General features: G+C 36.6%; 1 protein-coding gene across 4 annotated transcripts in view; it reads left to right on the top strand.

Moving 5' to 3' along the window:
* The window catches only part of TDRD3 (tudor domain containing 3), a 216,568-nt gene that overhangs the window by 147,706 nt on the left and 49,032 nt on the right, over positions 1 to 19,830 (top strand). The gene's annotated exons all lie outside the window — the stretch shown is intronic.

The raw sequence follows: 19,830 nt of genomic DNA, 5'->3' as shown, positions 1-19,830 counted from the left end.
TCATAATATGATATATTTTAGTGATGAACATACATTAAATACTGAAAAGAGAAATAAGTATTTAAATGTATATCTTTTCCTCTAAGTGTGGACTATAAATATTTTCTAAAATAGTTTTCAAACTATGATTTAAAAAATTTAGGGAAATATACTTTTAAACTAAGTTTTCACTCTTAGATATATTTTGAATCAACTAAAGCTTAGAGATAAAAGGCTTTATAACATATTTGAAATGTCCAGGCTTCCTGAAAATAGAAGTGTATTTGTTACTGGATTACATAGGAAAGGCCATGTATTTGAGAAAACATATGTTTGATGTAGACAAAATTTATAAGCAAACACGTATAAGAACAATATTTTCTTGATTATAAAGCATGATGTATTGGTTTTCTATTATTGTTTAACAAATTATCACAAAATTAGTGGCTTCAAATTATGCAAATTTATTATCACATCATTTTTGTGGATCAGAAGTCCAGTCCTCAGCTGGGGCATCTGCTCAGTCTCACATATGAAATCAAAATTTTAATTGGGCTGTGGTCTTGTCTGAGGCTTGAGGTCCTTTTCCAAGATCACATAGGTTGTTAGCAAATCCAAGTCCTTGTGGATGCAGCACTGAAGTCCTGTTTTTTTTGATTGATGTTGCCTGGAGAGTGCTTTCAGCTGCTGAAGGCCCTGGGGCCCTTGCCGCATGACCCCCTCCATGGGCAGTTCACACCATGTTTGTTTGCTTCCGAAAGGCCAGCAGGAGGATTTCTCCGACTGATATTTTTGTCCCAGGCTTCCTTTCTACTATCCTAATCAGAGCTTCTTTAATTTTCTTTTATCCTGTCTCCCTACATTTGTTGTCAACTACTGTGATATATCCTAAATCATAAAGAGGTTGATACTGAGAAAAATGACCTGTGAGCCCTTCATGCTTCACTTCTCACAGGATGTATCTTAAACCAAAAGAGGCAATATCAGCATTCTGCTTGAAAAAAGATATCAAAGTTAATTAAGTTTCATGATAAGAATAATACACTCAAAACTGAACCTCATTGTTAATGAGATTTACTTCTAAGGGGACAGAAATTTATGAACACATCTGTTAATAGTGAATATTATTTTAGTAGAGTATGTTGTATATACTGTTATTAATACGACAGAGTCAGCAAGAATATGAGAAAAATATGGGCATTGTAATAATATTCTAGATCCTTGATTTTCACAGAGAATATAGCCTGTGACCTTTCTAGCTCTCAAATTCAAGAAATTATGTGGATTAAATTTATTACAAATTTACATGTTCTTGTGATGATCTTAACCCCAGAACTTACCTCCTTCTCTTTCAACTTATATTAGAGTTTACTGTCCTACTGGATGGCCATTATTCTCAGAGAAGGAAACTCTTAGTCTTTCCTAAAAGTACTATGTAGGAAGATCACCTGACCAACCTGGCAGATAGGCAGAGGCTTCTTAGTGGAGGTGGCCTTTAGACAAGTGTAAGGAAGAGTGTTGGGGGAAGGGCAATCCAAGAGGAGGGAAATCTGCCTTTCCAGTTTGGAGGCCTCAGAGCAGCAGTTCCCTCTGCCTGCAAGGGTCTGACAGGTGGAGATGGAGGCCAGAGACAGGAGTGGTAGGCTGGAGCCAGATCAAGAAAATTCTTTCCTAAGGAGTTTTTATTATATCCAGATCACTGGGCAAAGCCATGAAAGGTTTTTGGGTATGAGCGCAATGAGGTTTTTTTTAGTGCTTTCAGAAAAAAATTCCTGTCTACAAGGCAGAAAATAGGATTGAGACTGAAGGGAGATTACAGTTGTATGTGTCCTATGGAATCATTCATTCTATAAATGTAGTAGAACAGAGGGTGCTAGCATTTTCTTCTGTTGTTTTAAAACTTTTATCATAGGTAATTGATCATCACATGTACTTTTCTTAGAGATTTTCTCTTATTCTTAACCTTTTAAAAATTCTATCTTTAAATTGAAATCAAGCATAATCTTAATTGACCTTTCTATCAGTTTTTTTAGAAAAATAATGAGGTTGGATTACATTGTTTTATGCAAGTGACCCTAATTAAAGTTCCATGTGATATATAATGACTTGATGTTAACTTAGTACTATTCCATCGATCATTCTATGATGGGGTTGTGTTCCAAAAGGCTTTTATATGTAGATTTTTTTAAATTTGGATTTATATTTAGATAATATAATTGCTAGCTAGAACATCAGGCCAATTTAAAAGTCAATTTTTATGCCATCATATGCTTTATCAGTATATCACATCAGTAATACATAGCTACTACACTGCTCACAAAAATTAGGGGATGTTTTATCACTTCATATTCATTTTGAAATATCCCCTAATTCTGCTCACAAAACTTAGGGGATATTTTATAGCTTCATATTCATTTTGAAATACCCCCTAATTTTTGTGAGCAGTATATTAACAACAATGCCCACTGGGAATATGTATTTTAAGTTTCAACTTGGGACAGAAGAAGTAGGTTTGATGCTTTGCATTATCATGGAAGAAGTCTGGGTTGGCCAGACATTGAGAAAGAGATTTCTTGAGTCAGTGAGTTTACTGTCTTCACATTCTACATCTAAATAAAACCAGGGTAACCTTAATGAGTTCTTGAATGAGGAACAATTCCTCATTAAGGTCATTGTGAGAAAGGTGGACAGAGTAACACTCTTAAATTTATACCACTCTACTATTCTCTTATAGCTTATTTTGTAAATCAAATGTATGCTTTCATTTTATTTATGTTTCTTTATAAATTTTGGTGTCAAAATTTTAGTTAGAAAGTAAAATCCCAGTTATAAAGGGTATATTCACTTAGAAAAATATGAACAGCTTTCACATAGAGATATTTTTATGAAAAAGATAAGACTTAAATTAAATAGATATAGGAACTAAGAATTTATCCAACATTGATAAATGTTGGACATGATCATAGGTAGTCAAACTTCCCCTTTCCAGGACCCTGTTGAATCTTCCGTTTTCCCTCTTTTGTTCCTTGGTTCATAGAATTCTGTAATCCCTCAAGAAGCATGAGCACCTGATTCTCAGGTTTCATTTGGTTGGTGATAATTGAGAAGAGCATCATCAGTCCCATTCCTTAGGTGGTCTCAGTTTCCAAGACAGTAGGTTTACCTGCACCACGGGAAGTGCTGGCTTCCTGTTAGGAGATGAGGAGTCTTTCGCTACCCTGCCCCTTCCTTTACTTAAACAGGTATCACATTTTAGGTTCTGTCACTGTATCACCTTCTTTCCTGGCACCAATGTCTAAATTAGCTTGCTGTAAGATGTAAGCCACAGAAATTCATATAAGCAAAAAAGGAATTTATTGGCTCATGTAGCTGGAAAGCCTTTCTCTGTCTGTGAATTCTGCTTTTTTGGGTGTTGACAGTCTGTCTTCATGTGGTAGCGAAGATTGCCCCAGGAGCTCTAGGCAGAGCATTACCTCCATATAAGGGAGCATAATGACATAGTAAGATATGCAGGTATCCTTATATTTTGCAAGCATATTTGTTCTGGGAAAAAGTAAGTACCTGTCATCTTAAAATTATTGATTCCCCATGCTGAGTCCCACTGGGGATGTTGGGTTTGGTGTGTTTGTAGTGACACCAAACATAGCATAGGACATCTTAATTGATTCCATCAGGATTATATATAAAGAGAAAAGCAAAATTTCCCTCACTACCTGTTCCTTCAAAACAGGGCTCTATTATCAAAAGAAGAGGAGAATTAGACAGGTTATTGGGATAGATAAACCACTAACTTAACTCACAGTTCTTGTATTTGTATTTACTAGTTGTATGTCTTTGGGCAGGTTATGTAATTTCTTAAATTTCTTCATTGGGAAATGTAGCAATAGTAGTAATGTCAGTTCTGAATCCTGTTCTGGTGGTGGTTCATGTATGGTATTATATAAAAAGCATTTTATAAAACCCACATTTGGAAAAACTTAGGCTTTCTTTCAGTAAGATTTATTCAGAGTTGAAACAGAAGGTTATTCACAGGTTCCCAATGTCTCACTTCCCTGTGTCTTGCCAAGGAAAAATGTCCAGTCTAGTCTTCTGTAAAAAATCAAAGTCTAGGTATTCTGTTCCATGACTTAGCCTATATCAGAGCTCAGTCAAGTCCAGGTGTCACTCAAAGCCTGTACTTGGGAGACCTTGCGGCTGCCAGCCCACATAGCATGGCTGCTTGTTAAGGGGCAAGGGCTTCTTCTAAAGCAGGAAGGCAAAAAGGGTGAAAAGGGCCAGATCTTTGTTAAGCCTGTGTTTATGTTTTTGGGCTGGGAAGGACTTGCTTTTTTATAAGCTAACCAATCAGCTTCTTTAAAATTTTGCAGGCTTGCACTGATTCCTCCCACTAACCAATTAGATCCTTCTTCTAGGCAAGACTGACAAGCATCTGTAGTCACCATTCTGACTTCCACTGTGTATCCTTCAAGTGCAAGCATAGAAACACCTCCCGACAGAATCTACTGGCAGTGCCTTGGGGAGATTCCTCCCAAAGCTGAGTCTGGAGGACTGAGGTACAATGGACACTGAGGACACAGTGGATTCCTGAAATATGCAGTTGGGCCTATGAATACTTTTAATCTTCTAGCAATTTAAGCTAAATAGGGTGTTGATTCTTCTAACTGAAGCAGGCACTCTAGTTTTATTAAACTTTAATACTATGTTTGACGTCTTCCAACTACCTTTTTCTCCCTTAATAACTAGCTAACTGCCTATACTAACAGTAACACCTAAGTTAAAGGGTTGTTGAGAAGATCAGAGAAGATCAAATTAGATAATGCATATAAATTGCTAAGCACAGTGCTTGACACAGGCCTTCAAATACTGGTGATCCTTACCGCCACCTCCACTGTCACCATTGTCATTGTCCTCATGATGAACAATAGCAGCAGCTGCAGCAACCTCCACTTATCATCTCCATCCCCACCTCAGGTCCTCAACCCTCCACTGATGCTGTGCAGAACTTTATCATTTCACCCTCCATATTGCAGTCAGTGATGTTTCAAAATGCAGATTTGATTCCATGACCCCCTTGCTCAAAACTATTCATTAGGCCCTGGCCGGTTGGCTCAGCGGTCGGCCTAGCGTGCGAAGGACCCGGGTTCGATTCCCGGCCAGGGCACACAGGAGAAGCGCCCATTTGCTTCTCCACCCCTCCGCCGCGCTTTCCTCTCTGTCTCTCTCTTCCCCTCCCGCAGCCAAGGCTCCATTGGAGCAAAGATGGCCCGGGCGCTGGGGATGGCTCTGTGGCCTCTGCCTCAGGCGCTAGAGTGGCTCTGGTTGCAACATGGCGACGCCCAGGATGGGCAGAGCGTCGCCCCTGGTGGGCGTGCCGGGTGGATCCCGGTCGGGCGCATGCGGGAGTCTGTCTGACTGTCTCTCCCTGTTTCCAGCTTCAGAAAAATGAAAAAAAAAAAAAAAAAAAAAAGAAAACTATTCATTAACACTTCTCATTGGCAAAATAAAATTCAGACTATACTATCTACACTATTTTTATGGGGTACCATTATTCTATTTCCTGTGGATTTTGTGAAAAGTAGCATTTGATTAACAATACTGCATAATTCCAAATTCTGCATAAAATTCATATGTAAGTAATTTATTTTGCCTAGCAGATAAAAGAATAATGATTGCTGGGTGATTTACATGAAGTTGCAGGCTTTTGATAGTTGGTAGGTGTCATTTTGTTTTTGTTTTATTTTCTTTTAATCAAATGTCAAGTTAGTTTGAATAGTTTGGCTTATGGATTTACAGCTCTAATTTGGAAGACTGAAAAATAAGGACTGCAGGAAGGAAATATAATATACTGGTAATAGCTTAATTGGAAAGGCAGGAAACTGATCAAGAAGAGAGAATATTTATGTGTTTCACTTTGTGAAAAGTTTCTTCCTGCAAGAATCGTCCATGTATTGACTATTGTGTATATTTATACCTAATTGCATCAAACAGCATTACTCCTCATTTTCTTGTGCAGTTGATTGATTGAAATCAGTGATGGGGTGCCTTTTGGGGAGCCAAGGATTATCGTTGCTATGTGAGTAATCATAAACTGTCACCACAACAGAGAGACTGTGTAGTTACCTACACACTACTTGTCACTTTATATTCTTGCCCATCCCTATGGCCTTCCTGGTCCTTGACTTTTTTTTCTATAGGACCGATTCCTTTTTCATTCCACTTTTTTTAAAGTGCAAATTTCCCCCAAATCTCTAGCTAATGCTTTCAGCTTAACTGGAATTGTTTCCATTTCTGTTTTGTGGATTTGTTATTTTAACAGTGAATAATCTATGTCAATGCTACTTTGTGTCTGGTCACAAATAGATACAGAGAAAGAAGTACTGAAGTTGAGAGTAACTATTCAGAAAATCTTTCAGCAATTTGACAGTGCCTCAACTTTTGTTACTATATTTTATAAAATAACAGTCAACAGCTAATTGGAAATTGAAATCAGAACCAACACTACAACAAAACCTTGGTGTTTTGCTAGAGTTAGTTTGAAATTTTCTGGTCTGTGTTGTTATGACATTGGGATCCCTAGATTTGCAAGCATTCTGACAGCATAGCACCTGACATTTTACTTTTGTCAGGGCAATGAGGCCAAGTAGTTTAAAGACGTTAGACAGAAATACCAAAGGGAAAATGGAAATATGCCACATGCTGCACATGTAATGTCCTAATTATGAATGTAAAAATGTAAATTGAATAGTTATTTGAATTTACTGATTATATATAGAAAATTTTATATAGATTTAGGAAAAACTTTAATGAAAAAATTTAAAGGTAACATATAGAAAATCAGTTAAAATTAGCTTATAAATTTGAAATACACTTTTTAAATAATGTTTACATCAAAAAAGGCATTTTAAAGATAAAAAAAGAGAATGGAGTTAATTAATTTTTTGATCAAGTACCATAGAAGAATATTTTTTCCTGTTGCATAGTTGTTACTTGATAAATTTGGAAAAATTAAAAGTACAGGTAACAAATAAAAGAAAACATACTATAATCTCATTACCATATTCCATTTTCATTCCCATTTATGAGGTCATATTTATATAATCTGCTTTTCATCCTAATAATATAACCATATTTCCATGTAATTATATATTTCTGTCAGCATAATTTTAATGGCTAAATAGTAATCAGTTATAATTTCTTTTATGTTAAATGGTTTGAAAATTGTTTCCAAATTTTGCTGTACTAACAGCCTTCAAAATTTTTTTTAGTTATTTACATATTAATGGTTTTTTAGATAAATATAGGGAAGTTAAATTACTTGACATACATATTTTAAGATTTGTTAACCATGCTATCAGTTATGAAATATACTTATTTTTCTTTGATTCCTAGGTATGTAGGAAATAGATATAGCTTTTCTCAAAATACTAGAACACATGAACCTCTTTTCATTTCTGCTATTCTTTTATTTTCCTCCTCCTCCATTAATGGTCTATTCATTAAACATTTATTGACCATAAAGTAAAATAATAGTTGGCATATATGAGTATCTATTTTTTGCATTATATTAATTCATATAATCATGTACAAATAAAAAATACATGTTGGTGTTTCCATTTGACAGATAAGTAAATAGAGTTGAAGAGATAAGGAATAAACAACTAGGATTTGGACCCTTGTCAAATCACAAAGAAAGTGATTCCAAACTCAGAACTCTTTCTACTGTAATGCATTTCTAAACACTAATTAGTTTTTTGGTGGGGGAAGAGCAATCAAGAGCTTAATTTTAAGGTATGTTAAGTTTTAGAAGTCAAGCAGAGGTATCAAGCAGGCATTTGAAGATCAAGTAGGAGTGGAGGAGCCAGTCAAAGACACAGAGAACCCAGCTGACAGAAGTAGGAAGAGTATGAGAGCATGCTCAGAGATAAGGATGAAACGTATTCATTAGGTTCACACACGAGTAGCAGTGTGCTGGTGAATGTTTAACAACTGGTTCTGAGAGAAGAGGTGGTGGCAAGGGAGAGATGCCCTGATTTTTAGCTTTTGCTGATTTCTATGATGTAAATATTTTGTACTATGGCTGATTTCCAGTTATCAACAGTGTAACAGCCAGCTTTCATATTTTCTGAAAGTTTAATAATCAGCTCGTGTATGATGTTCAAGATGGCTCCAGCTTACCGTTGATTGGAGATTTGACAAAAATAGTTTCAGTGAAATGGTGAGGTTAGAAGTCAAGATGAAGAATATTCAATCAATAAATGTTATACAAACATTAAAATGATTATTTTGTCCCTGGCCAGTTGGTTCAGTGGATAGAGCATCAGCTCTGTGTGCAGACATCCCAGGTTTATCCCCAGTCAGGGCCACATGAGAAGTGACCATCTCCTTCACTCCCCCTCCTTCTCTCCCTTCTCCCGTCTCCCTCTCCTCTTTGTCTCTCTCTCTTTCTCTCCCACAACCAGTGGCTCAGTTGGTTCCAGCGTCACCCCGGGCCCTGAGGTTGGTTCAGTTAGTCTGAATGTGTCAGCCTCAGGTGCTAAAAATAGCTCAGTTGACTGGAGCATCAGCCCTAAAAGGGGTTGCAGGGTGGATCCTGGTTGGAGTGCATGTGGGAGTCTGTCTCACTATCTCCCCTCCTCTCACTTAAAAAAAAAATTATTATTTTGAAGACAGTGGTAAGAAACAACATATTAATATAGCATGAAAAAGTTGTGCAGTAGGCTTGGGGTGATGGGTGATTTCTTGCCTATTTATATTTTTGAAAGGTTGCATTTTATTTTTATAATATATAAAAAACATTATCATCATCATTTAATAACGATGTATAGTGTACCTTACAGGAATGAGACATAGTCTCTGGTTTTATGCTTTGTAATGTAAGTAAAAATTCCTACAGAATACATTTAAAGAGGAAATAATTTTTATAAAGGAAATAAAAACTATAAATTTTGAACCAATAGGCAAATTTTTATAGTCAATGAGCTTTGATTATTATAAGATAAATACAATATCTAAAGGTATTTTTTATAAAAAGCTTTGATTTGTGTGATTGAGAAAGTCAAGAGTTTTAAGGTAAAAAAACCCATTAAATATAAAGTGACTTCAATGTAGACAGGAATATTGAAAGTGTTATGCTTCTGTTATAATGTGAATTTACGCACTACTCAGTTAATACCTCCATTTTGTAAAAGTATCTTTAATATTTTGATTTAATTTTGCTTTACTTATTGAATAATTACTCAGCAATAATATCAACTATTCTACTTGGATCAGTTTATATATTATTAGGTAACCTGTTATATACCATGTTATTATGACTTTTAAAAAATAGTACTTCAGCTTGGCCTGTGGTGGCACAGTGGATAAAGCACTGACCTGGAATGCTGAGGTCACTGGTTCCAAACCCTGGGCTTGTCCGGTCAGACACATACGGGAGTTGATGCTTCCTGCTCCTTCTCCCCTTCTCTCTTCTCTTCTCTTCTCTTCTCTTCTCTTCTCTTCTCTTCTCTTCTCTTCTCTTCTCTTCTCTTCTCTTCTCTCTTCTCTTCTCTTCTCTTCTCTTCTCTTCTCTTCTCCTTTTTCTCTCTCTGTTCTCCTTCTCTCTCTTCTCTTTCTCTAGGCCTGGCCAATTAGCTTAGTTAGAGCATCATCCTGAAACACCGAGGTTGAGGGTTTGATCTCTGGTCTGGGCACATACAGGAAACAACCAACCAATGCACAATAAAGGGACCAACAAATGAGTGCTTCCCTCTCTCTAACTCTCCTTCTCACTTCCTCCCTCCTTCCTCTGTCTCTCTAAAATCAATCAATAAATCATTTTTTGGCCTGACCTGTGGTGGCGCAGTGGATAAAGCGTCAACCTGGAAACGCTGAAGTTGCCGGTTCAAAACCCTGGGCTTGCCTGGTCAAGGCACATATGGGAGTTGATGCTTTCTGCTCTTCCCCCCTTCTCTCTCTCTCTCTCTCTCCCCCCCTCTCTATAATGAATAAATAAAATCTTAAAAAAATTTTTTTAAAAATCATTTTTTAAAAATAGTACTTCAGTCTAGAAATGGATATTCCTTTGGCTTTTCTTTTTTAAAATTATCTTTATTTTCATTTTTCTGCCCCTTAAAATAAATTGACTTTAAATTTCACTAGAATGTTTTGGCTGCAAATTGTAAGAGTTCTCACTTTTGTTGCAAAGCTGTAGCTTTGTGTGAAATGCTCCAAACGTATTGCAAAGGTGATGTTGTGTTTAAAATGATGATACTTATGACCCTGGAAAATATTAATTAGTGTGGAAGAAAAGATCACACAAGTTAAGGTTAGCATTTTGCACTTGACTGAGTCTATGTGACAGTTTTCTCTAGTCTGGCATATCCTTTCAGTTTTTACAAGTTTAATATTAAAATACAGTCTGTATATTTAGTTGATTTTTCCAGTATATTTTCTTCAATAAACCATATTTGAGTTAAAGCAAAAATAACGTAAAGTTCTTATTTCTAAATGGTTTTTGACCCACAAATTTAGGGCCTTATATAGCCCGGTTTATCAACAAGGAAGCTTTACTTGCCCTACCCTAGGCCTCTAATGTACACTTGAACTTCAGGCATTAGTGGCAGTGAGTAGTGTGGGAATGATGGTAAGGCTGCATTGTTACATTTGATTAGACAATTCTTATGTTATTCAATGTCCAGGCTATGCTAGGAAGATGAAAATAATCAAATTTTACAGCAGTTTTATAAGAAACACAGAAGCAGTGCTTATATATGAGATTTTATTGGAAGGAAGGGAAGGAGCATTTCTTTATTGTTTAGGATTCTAGCGCATTAAGAGTCAGATGACGCAGGTAAAACATAGCAACTAAAAGGAACATGATAGGCTCTGCAAAGCAATGTCACCATACCCCATATCTTCATCTCTTGTTTTAATTTTTCTTAATTGCAGGAAAAGCATTATACCCATAGAAAGGTGACACAATTAATATTTTTCCTCTTGAAGTTATTAAAAACATAAAATAAGGATTATAAGGGGTTTTGCTACCAAGATGATGTGAGTAGACAGACAGTATTACAAATAAGCTTTATTTTTTAATTGATTTTTCTTCACAAAAGTAATACATATTCACTCTGGAAAATAGTGATGGTCATCTAGTCTGTCCATAGTATTATTTTGGCACTTACCATGTGCCAGGAACGGTGTTAGAAAGGATATATTGGTAAACAGAATACAATTCAGAAAACTTAAAGTTCAGGAAGGGAAGGAAATTCTGGCAGTTCTGTTGGTGCCACTGTGCATATTAACACAGCACAGAAGAACAGTGCCTGGCTCGGTCTGAAGGGACAGGGAGGAGCAGCGTCCCAGAAGTGCACCCTATGCTGAGGCCTGGAGAAGCTGGAAGGAAGGCACCTGGGACGTGTGCAGGCATGGGCAAAATGGATGCGTACACCATCATAATGCACTGAAAATGCTCGGTACAGGACTTCCCTAGGAAGCAAAGCTGTTTTAAAGTGACTGTTAGTAACTGATAGAAACAAAATGAAACTGGCTGGGAAAGCCATCTGGAAAGGATGCTACAGAATTTTTTTAAAAGGCTTTAGAAGTAGAAGAAAAGTAAAATTAATCAATGGCATTTTGTTGGTATGGAATTTGTGATATAATCATATTCCAGCAATTTGTTCATAAAGAAGAAAACTGAGGAAAACCAGCTAAGTTAACTAGATGTATTCTCATTTAATGGCTCAATTTGTACAATTTGTAAATTTTTTTACCCCTGGAAAAATTATTTCCATGCTAATCCTAACCTGGGATAACCATAAGAAAATACTGAAAATAACTCATAGTTACTAATGATTTAATATGAAAAGTATAACAATAGCTTTATTCAGGAGGTATAGCAGGAAAGAAATAGTAGGGACTGCAGCCTGGCTGCTTAGTCCCAGCTAGTTGTGTGCCCTTGGTCAAGCTTCTTCAGCCTCCTCATCTGTAAAATGGGAGTTATCGTTGTACCCTGAGATAAGCTCGTTTGATCTTTTAACTATATGAGGAATTTTATATACTCACTGAAGTAAAAAAAAAAAGAAAATTGGTTTTGTTAAGGACAAAACTTGGAGTTTTCATGCCTTTTGAACATGACTGGAGAGGGACATATTTGCAGTTGTAGTTTTGGTATGTGTTGCAGTTTGTTGAAGTTCTCATGATTTGTACATTTATAGCAGCAATGATTTTATACTTTATGTACAGTGTGTCCGTAAAGTCATGGTGCACTTTTGACTGGTCACAGGAAAGCAACAAAAGACGATAGAAATGTGAAATCTGTACCAAATAAAAGGAAAACCCTCCCAGTTTCATACCTATTCAGTGCAGTTTGATGTGGGCTCACACACAGATTTTTTAGGGCTCCTTAGGTAGCTATCCCGTATAGCCTCTACAGACTCATCACTGACTGATGGCCTACCAGAATGGGCTTTCTCCACCAAACTGCCGGTTTCCTTCAACTGCTTATCCCACCGAGTAATGTTATTCCTATGTGGTGGCGCTTCATTACAAATGCGCCAATATTCACATTGCACTTTGGTCACCGATTCAAATTTAGCGAGCCACAGAACACTGAACTTTCCTCTGTACCATCTTAATCTTGACTGGCATGGCCGTGGGCTGCTCTGCTGTATACATGGTGTTATGTCATCATCTGTGCATGTGCACATGCTGCCACATCATCCTACAGAAACTGGGAGGGTTTTTCTTTTATTCAGTGCAGATTTCACATTTCTATCATCTCTTGTTGCTTTCTTGTGACCGGTCAAAAGTGCACCATGACTTTATGGACATACTGTATAAGATCAATTTTTTTTCATTGATTTCTCTATGTTTTATGAAAGGGATTTTGGGCACTAAAAGATTAATTCTATAAACACTGAATATCATAAATACTTTGTGATCTTAGCCTTAAGTATAATATGTGTCATAGTTATGAAAGAATTTAACAAGAACAGGAAAACAACTTTATATTTTTGAGTAACTAACTTTATATCTAATATAACTAACGTTAATTGTGTCCATTTTTTTCTGGGATTTGGTGTTTTATTTATTTATAATGGACATCAGTGTTGGGATAGTGTATGTACAGCCTTTTTCTCTTTGAAATAAATAATGACTGGTGATTATATATTTTTAGAATTATCACTGTAAAGTGTTTTGGGGAGACTAGATTACCTCCATGAAGAAAATGTCTAGCCCAGGACTTCTATATCTGCTGTGCCTTCTTGGACTGTTCTTCTATTCTTCTCATTCTTCAGTACCCAAATGAAGCTCTGCTCTTCAGAAAATTTTTACTCCTAAATTAGATTACCCCCCACTACTCTCAGTTTTATTATAATGGTCTGTATATTTCCTTTGTAGGCTTTACTGCAGTTCTAAACTGTTATTTGTTTACTTATTTGTTATCTGCCTCTTTCCGTTGTACCTAAGATACCACAGAATAGAGAGGTTGTGGTTCTTACCTACTGCTTCACTGGAGTGACTGCAGCAGGGTGATTGTCTGCAGGGGTGTTCAAGAACTGTAGTAGAATAACTGAAGGAAGAAAAGAGGTAAGGTTGCACAGCTTTCAGTGGTAGTGCTGGGATTTAATATGGATCCATAAGGAAAGCAATTTCACAAATATTTTCAAGTTGAATCTTCACTGTAACCCTGTGAAAAGTATTATTAGTCATACATTACAGATGAAGAAATTGGGGCTATTTGTGACTTTGTCAGAGTTGCATCACTGGGAAGTGGAAGAATGAATTTATTTGGTCATGAGCTCAGGGTTTGTATGTTGTGCAATCTTCTGTAATCATTTGAACTCGGTCTAAATCTGTCCCAATGTACTTTGATGCACACATTTCTTACAGAAAGCAAAATGGAAGACTAGATTTTCTATTTCAGTTTGCACCCTTAGCTGAGCTCATGTGACAGTGTTAAACAGGTAATTTTGAACTTAGAGGCTTGTTCCATTCCTATCGTTTTTAGTATCTTTCACCAAATATTTACTGAGTGCCTTCTGTTTGCCTGGTAGGCACTGGAGAGTATAATGCAGATTAAGACTTAGTAGACCAACACTACCTTTAGTGTTTAAAATAATCTCCTTAAAAAATATGCAGTATTACAAAACAACTCATAATAAGTGCTGGCGAGGATGTGGAGAAAAGGGAACCCTCCTGCACTGCTGGTGGGAATGCAGACTGGTGCAGCCACTGTGGAGAACTGTATGGAATTTCCTCAAAAAATTGAAAATGGAACTGCCCTTTGACCCAGCCATCCCACTTTTAGGAATATATCCCCAGAACAACACATCAATGATTCAAAAGAAGAAATGCACCCCCATGTTTATGCAGCATTGTTTACAATAGCCAAGATCTGGAAACAGCCCAAGTGTCCGTCAGTGGACAAGTGGATTAAAAAGCAGTGGTACATATATACTATGGAATACTATGGGGCCATGAAGAAGGAAATCTTACCTTTTGCGACAACATGGGTGGACCTGGAAACTATTATGTTAAGTGAAATAAGACAGGCAGAGAAAGAAAAATACCATATGGCCTCACTCATTTGAGGAATCTAATGAACAATATGAACTGAGGAACAGAATACAGAGGCGGGATCATTGGGTCCAGAGGGAAAGTGGACAGAGGGAAAGGGGATGATCGGAAAGGATCAGAGAAGGGAAAGAGATTGGTGAAATTATACACACATAACACAATGTTATAGAGAGCAGAAAAGCTAATCCTGGAGGGAAAGGGAGAGGGCGTTGTAGGGAGGGGGTAAAGGGGGATGTTGTGGGGAACACGGGGGAAGGGAGATGCATTCAGGGGGACACTAGAATCTATGTAAACAATAAATTAAAATTTTTTTAAAAATGCAATATTAAAATGAATGAGATACCTCTATGCATTGACTTGGAAAGATGTCCATGATATACTGTTAATTTAAAAAGTATCTTGCAGCCTGTGGGATGTGCATGAGTTCTTTTTTTATAAATAAATAAATACAATGTGCAGAGATGCCTTAATGAATTATATAAAAAGAAAGAATAGCCTCTCATAATGTTAATAGTGCCTATCCTTAGAGGTGGGATTGGACAGGCAGAAGGTAGAACTTTCACTCTGTACATTTTTCTAATTAAGATTGTAAGTAATATTTACTTTTTAAAATATTTGTTACTGTTTTTTTATACCGAAAAATTTAAAGGTTATATTTAAGAAATTTTGTCTGGAGAATATTTATATTTTAAATGAAAAACTATTAGACTATGATTTTGATTTTCTAATGTATCAAAATTGCTCTATAATATGACTGATAATTTGGCAACAAACAAGTTTTTACTAAAGCATTCTTTCCTGTTTTGAACAAGAAAAAACAAAAATAAAGAAAAAACACTAACGCAAAGTAAGGACCCTAACTAAAGATGAGGGGGTGGTGATAGTGAAAATGTGTAAATAGGGAAACACCTTATCATCTAAGTATTAGTTTTTTCTTGATTATGTTTATTTGCATTTATAATGCTACTAATCATTAACAACGAAAGCTAATATTTATTGAATGCTTATCAAAGCCAGCTGCTGTTCTAAGTACTCTACACGTATTAACTTACTTAGTCCTCTGAGGTAGGTACTATTATTATTCCTATCTTAAAGATGAGGCTCAGAAAAGTTAAATAAACTGCAGTCCCTCTCCAGAGGCGGTTCCTTGCACATTATACTATCTCTCAGTGCCAGTTTGTAAGCTTCTGAATAGCAGTCCAACTGATAATAGGGGTTTTAGTTTTTTCTGCTTTAATAGATTATCAATTTTAGGTCAGTATTCTGACAATCCTGGTATGCAATTTTATTTTTTTAGCCCGTCAGAGATTGTTAAAGAGTTTTTGTTATTTCTTCATCTTCCCTAGAAATGAACAGATTTAGGTAATAAAATTGTAGCTAACATGCTGTTGGTTGCATTCTGTTTTGTTTCTCTGGGCAGGCAGCTTGGCATGGTGGGAAAATTGTGGGCGTTAGCTTCAGTTAGATTTGAATTTAAATTCTGGCTTCAGCATTTTCTAAATGCTAGCTTTGCTTTGTTTTTTCACTTGTAAAATAAGGATCAATAATATGGCACTTCAGGGTGGTTATGAGAATTACATGAAAAAGTATGGGCAAAAGACCTTTAAAGTGAATCAGGAGTGTAGTGAAGGTAGTTCTCTCAAAATAAAATGAAGAAACAAAATGTACCCTTTTCTACTATAAAATGCAGGTACAACTGTCACTGGAGAGTGAATGTTCTGCAAAGAAGTATTAATATAAAGACCTGCATAATTTATGGCAATTAATAAATTCATTCTTGATTCTTATACATTACAAATCATGGAGATGTAAAATATTGTAATCAGTTCTCTTGTAAACATTTTGAAATTCATGATCTGGTGTAGCAGGAACCTTTTATCATAAGTCAAATGGTAGGGGGAAATATATTCGGTGGGACACTTGAATCTATGTAAACACAAATTAAAATCATAAATAAAATAAAGAGGAATACTGAGAGATAAGTCAAGCTGAACTCATACAGTATTCTCTTATTAGTTTTTTTCATATGAGCTTTCATCACTTTGATCTTTTAAATGTTTTCACAGTTTTGTTATTTTGTGATGAATTTTTCTCTCATTTTTACCAATCTTTTTCTTTTTTCTGCTATTTACTATTAAATGTTCCCAATTTATGTTTATCCTTTTTTTTTTTTCATTTTCCCCTTCAGGTCATTAAAGAAAAAGTTGGTGCATTTTATTCTGGTGTTAATACAAAAAATATCTTGGTTTACATTTTGTTACAGTGACTGTATACCTGGCCTATGGTGCTGATTGGTACTGTGGATGATTTGGAATCATCACACCTCCTCAGGCAGGGTGGCAGAGAGAAATGACATTTGACAGGAGAACTGAGGAACTTCCTATTTGGTGTGGGGTCCATTTCTCAATTTATCTAAAATTACTTTTTCCATAGTTTAGTGGTTGAGTATATTCTGTTATTTTTAATAGATTAGCTCAGGTTCAAAATATTTACTTTATATCTGACTTCATTACTTAATTATCTAAGACAATGAAACATTTAAGGACTGTCTTTCATGGCTTATTGTTATTTTATATTGAAATGAAATAGGTATATATGAAAACTATGTCCTTTTAAAAGCACAATTTCATACTCTTTGTCATTGAGTTTTTTATTGTTGTTTAAAAATAATTTTACTAGTAGATTCTTCTCTCACTATATTATTGCAGCAATTATTGGATATGAAGTATGCTCATTATTAGGAAAATCACTTATGCTGTAATCTAATACAGTATTTTTCAACCACTGGTCTGTGGACTGGTCCACCAGAAATTTCATGCCTGTCAGTGAAAGAGTGAACCACTCTCATGTTGTATGAAGATTATAGACCCAGTGATCTTAATCGAATTCACTTATGCTCAGGGTGATTTCTGCCTTAATGGTCCCTGAAATACTATTCCTATTTTCACCAGTCCCCAAGTGTAAAAAGGTTGAAAACCACTGATCTAATATATATTATCAATTAAATAGATTAGGAAATATTTACTTTTTATTTTCTTTTAGAAAAACTGAAATCAAATTCTCCCACACCTGCCTGACCAGGCGGTGGCACAGTGTATAGAGCATCGAACTGGGACGCAGAGGATCCAGGTTCAAACCACAAGGTCACCAGCTTGAGCCCAAGGTCACTGGCTTGAGCAAAGGGTCACTCGGTCTGCTGTAGCCCCCCAGTCAAGGCACATATGAGAAAGCAATCAATGAACAACTAAGATGCCGCAACAAAGAATTGATGCCTCTCATCTTTCTCCCTTCCTGTCTGTCTGTCCCTATCTGTTCCTCACTCTTTTTTTTTTTTTTTCTGAAGTTGGAAACGGGGAGGCAGTCAGACAGACTCCTGCATGCGCCCTACCGGGATCCACCCAGCATGCCCACCAGGGGCCAAAGCTCTTCCCATCTGGGGCGTCGCTCTGTTGCAACCAGAGCCATTCTAGCGCCTGAGGCAGAGGCCACAGAGCCATCCTCAGCGCCCAGGCCAACTTTGCTCCAATGAAGCCTTGGCTGCAGGAGGGGAAGAGAGAGACAGAGAGGAAGGAGAGGGGGAGGGGTGGAGAAGCAGAACTGGCATAAGAACAGGCATATAGATCAATGGAACAGAATAGAGAACCCAGAAATAAACCCACAGTTCTATGGACAACTGATATTTGACAAAGGAGGCAAGGAAATACAATAGAGTAAAGACAGCCTCTTTAACAAATGGTGTTGGGAAAATTGGACAGCTACCTGCAAAAAAATGAAACTAGATCACCAGCTTACACCACTCACAAAGATAAACTCAAAATGGATAAAAGACTTAAATGTAGGCCGTGAAACCATAAGCATCTTAGAAGAAAACATAGGCAGTAAGCTCTCGGACATCTCTCGGAGCAATATATTTGATGATTTATCTCCATGGGGAAGTGAAATAAAAGACAGGATAAACAAATGGGACTATATCAAACTAAAAAGCTTTTGCACAGCTAAAGACAACAAGAACAGAATAAAAAGACAAACTACACAATGGGAGAACATATTTGACAATACATCTGATAAGGGGTTAATAACCAAAATTTATAAAGAACTCGTAAATCTCAACACCAGGAAGACAATCCAATCCAAAAATGGGCAAAAGAGATGAATAGACACTTCTCCAAAGAGGACATACAGATGGCCAACAGGCATATGAAAAAATGCTCAACATCACTAATCATTAGAGAAATGCAAATTAAAATCACAATGAGATATCACCTCACAGCAGTCAGAATGGCGCTCATCAATAACACAACACAGAATAAGTGCTGGTGAGGATGTGGAGAAAAGGGAACCCTCCTGCACTGCTGGTGGGAATGCAGACTGGTGCAGCCTCTGTGGAAAACAGTATGGAGATTCCTCAAAAAACTGAAAATCGAACTGCCTTTTGACCCAGCTATCCCACTTTTAGGAATATACCCCAAGGACACCGTAGATTGGCTCAAAAAGGAGAAATGCACCCCCATGTTTGTGGCAGCATTGTTCACAATAGCGAAGATCTGGAAACAACCCAAGTGTCCATCAGAGGACGAGTGGATTAAAAAGCTTTGGTACATATATACTATGGAGTACTACTCAGCCATAAGAAACGATGACATCGGATCCTTTACAATAACATGGATGGACCTTGATAACATTATACGGAGTGAAATAAGTAAATCAGAAAAAAAACTAAGAACTACATGAATCCATACATAGAAGGGACATAAAAATGAGACTCAGAGACATGAACAAGAATGTGATGGCAACAGGGGTGAGGGGTGGGGGGAGGGGGGATGGGGTGAAGAAGGAGAGAGGGGTTGGGGGAGGGGAGGGGCACAAAGAAAACCAGATAGAAGGTGACAGAAGACAATTTAACTTTGGGGGGGGGTATACAGCACAATCAAATGTCAAAATAATCTAGAGATGTTTTCTCTCAACATATGTACCCTGATTTATCAATGTCACTGCATTAAATTTAATAAATAAATTTAAAAAAAAATAGGCATACGTGCGCCAAATAATCGTGCTTACATGTCGAAACTTGTGATAGAAATGGACAGAACTTTCCGGTAGACCATATAATTGCCATTATTATTAATGATTTATTAATGATTTCTTGCCAGTGTGAGGGCAATTTGTATATCCCATTTTTGAAAAATGTTTTATCTTTTGATGCGAAAAACTGAACCAGTGCTTGTTTAATATCTTCATTTTTGAATTTTTTGCCCTTCAAAACATTTTGTAAGGACAAAAACAAGTGATAGT

This window comes from Saccopteryx bilineata, chromosome 6 (genome assembly GCF_036850765.1).
Source record: "Saccopteryx bilineata isolate mSacBil1 chromosome 6, mSacBil1_pri_phased_curated, whole genome shotgun sequence".
Taxonomy (NCBI): Eukaryota; Metazoa; Chordata; class Mammalia; order Chiroptera; family Emballonuridae; genus Saccopteryx; species Saccopteryx bilineata.
Note: the sequence above shows the minus strand (reverse complement) of the source record. Positions and strands in the feature narration are given on the sequence as shown.